Below are 2,688 nucleotides of genomic sequence, written 5' to 3' on the forward strand. Positions count from 1 at the left end.
TGTCGGCTAAAGCAGAGGCACTGCTCTGACTGCACTGCTCAGCACAGCCTCTGCCCTCAAACGCCTCGCCCCGGAGCAGCCCGGGGTGAGCAGTCCCCTGGAGAGCCGCGCCTCACAGTGCCAGGCGTGGACTTCGACATAGCTGAGGCATGGAAACTCCAGCGGGCACACCAGTAATGCAAAATAATGCAAAATAGGAGTTCAACTATTTGTTGAACGTCTATTTTTGTGTTTTGGAAGTGCCGTGTAAAAGCTGCTAAATTGCCAGCTAAGCCCGTAGCAGTCAGGGCCAAATACATGCCCTCCGGTGAGGAACTAAGGACCGCAGGTGATAACACTGCCAAATGTCCAAGGAACTCCAGCTCCAAATTCCTGGAAGGAGGCAAATGCAGATTTGACTTTGAGACGTCACTAAGACGTGTGCTGGAAGAAACACGATGAATGAAGAGGTACTAAGGAGCTGGATCTCCTGTTTCTGTGTAATTGACATCTGAGAGAAGGGGTCCGTTTCCCAAGTGTTGCATGGGTTGTCAGTGAACGAGCAGCACTCTGTGGCGCTAATTCCATCTCCAGAACGCACATAATCTTCCTGGTTTTCAGCGGGAAGCTGCTTGTGAAGTACTGGTAAAAACCAAACCGACAGAGTTCACTTTCACTAACTATTAAGGCTTCTAATACTAAAGAAAGAATAACAAAGCTGCTTCCCAGAACTTGGAGATAACAGCTGTACTAGCATCATTCCCTGCTACTGGAACGACTGACATGAATTATTGTGGATGTCAATCGTTATGTACATTCTCTCATGAATTTCAAATTTATTTAAGGGAGTTATGTCGAAACACAATAAACTGGGATTGTTCCTTAGCACATGGAATCCTATTAATAATTTACTAAATTAAAATGGCAAAGAAAATAGACTATCTTATAATTGTGGTTGGAAAACTGTGCAATATTTATTATTCATGGATTTTTTTTTTATTTGTATGCCATTTGTTTCATAGGTTTCATCATTTTTTGTTCTTACTTTGTGTTATGCAAGTGCAGATGCATGGTGATAACCGGACTGTCCCTCTTGCCTGATCATAATTTCCCTGTGAGGTGGACAGTAAGGATTGAATTCAAATTCTCATAGAGTGAAAAATCACAGATTTCCCCTCACTTATGGTGATCTTACTGTCAGCTCTTTGATGTCACATCCAACAGCACACACCTGATTAGTTCGCACTCCACTCCAGGGCTTACTCACACCACCAACCTTTCCAGAGTGTTTTTTTTTCATTTTATTAAAACTTAATGAGCATTAAAATCTCGGTTTAATTTCTTTTTTTCCTTTCCATCATTAGTTCTCTGTCAGAAGGCTGTCATCAGTTTGAAGAAATTGATCTTTGTTACAGAAATGCTGCCACCGCATTCTGATTACTTCCTTGTTTCTTTGTGGGTGATCATGGAAGAGAGTGACTGGGTTTTGGATCAGGAAGCGTCTGTAATCAGTACTTTGGCTGGTAGCTTTAGATGCAGCTTCTTTGTTTACTTGGTCACTCAGCTTTGTGCATGTTCATTAGCTGGGGACTTTTTAGCTGCCTCCATAGGTCCCTTCAAACCTCAACCATTCTGATTATGGCATTCATGGGAGTAAAATTGCTGCCACAATAATCTGGTGACATAATATGGTGGAAAATTTGCTGTTCAACACCTCTACAGCAAAACTTTTCAACTCTGACAAAGATTATAGAAACAAATGCCTCCCATACCCCATCATCTGTGAAGAAAGAAAACTATCATATGGACCATGACCAGAGGTCCCTTCCAACTAAAAACTTTTTCATTAAGCATAAAAATATATTTATTTATAGCTAATAGCATTAGCTGAAGAACACCTTTTCTCCTTTACCTGCTACATGTTTTTTTGTTGAGAAGTTAATAGATTTTTACTGAGAATTCTTTATGTTCACTGTTTTATTTACAGCAAAGATTCCTGAACTCTGGTATGTAAATTATTCTGGAAAATAATCTGGCCATAGAGAAGTAGGCAGTACTGTTGCTTGGCTTGTACCTGCTGTAACAGCCACTGTCAATGCTCATTTGGAAAATGTTTGGGGACTGCCAAAACCCCCCTCTGTTATCTCTCACCTTGCAGCTACAGCTTTAAAACGCAGTAGATGTACCCAGCTGGGGTTGCTAACAAAGTTGAGTGCTGGAGCTTCTCCCTTCTTTTATTCCCCTTCTCAGGAGAGAATATGTGAGACCTGCACATGTTCCTCAGCGTTACAGGGAATGATGGATTCGCCTGTAGGTGGGGCACAGGGACTATTTCTGGGCAGGTTTTCCTCTCAGCCAAATTAAGACGTTAGCACTGCCAGTTACACATCGAACATGAGTCACGCAGCAGAAGACCGTGAACTAAAAAATGGGAATCCTTTTAACTGAGTTCTGATTTTTGAGCCTTTGGAAAAGCCACATATTAGTAGAAGAAAATCTGTTTCTCTCATATGATTTTAAACACTTCAACCATGAAGAAAATACCAAAAATTTATCAGGCGATAAAATTGCTCTGGAACAACTGAAACTGATTCAAGAAGGGGAAAAAAAATATGTGAACCCAAGTATGGAAGGGTCACTGCTTCCTTCATGGCATCAGGTTCTGCTGCAAAAGTGTGCTTCCTTCTGATTATTACAGACGTTCAGCAG

The sequence above is a fragment of the Corvus brachyrhynchos genome, unplaced genomic scaffold, assembly GCF_000691975.1.
Source record: "Corvus brachyrhynchos isolate BGI_N302 unplaced genomic scaffold, ASM69197v1 scaffold229, whole genome shotgun sequence".
NCBI lineage: Eukaryota > Metazoa > Chordata > Aves > Passeriformes > Corvidae > Corvus > Corvus brachyrhynchos.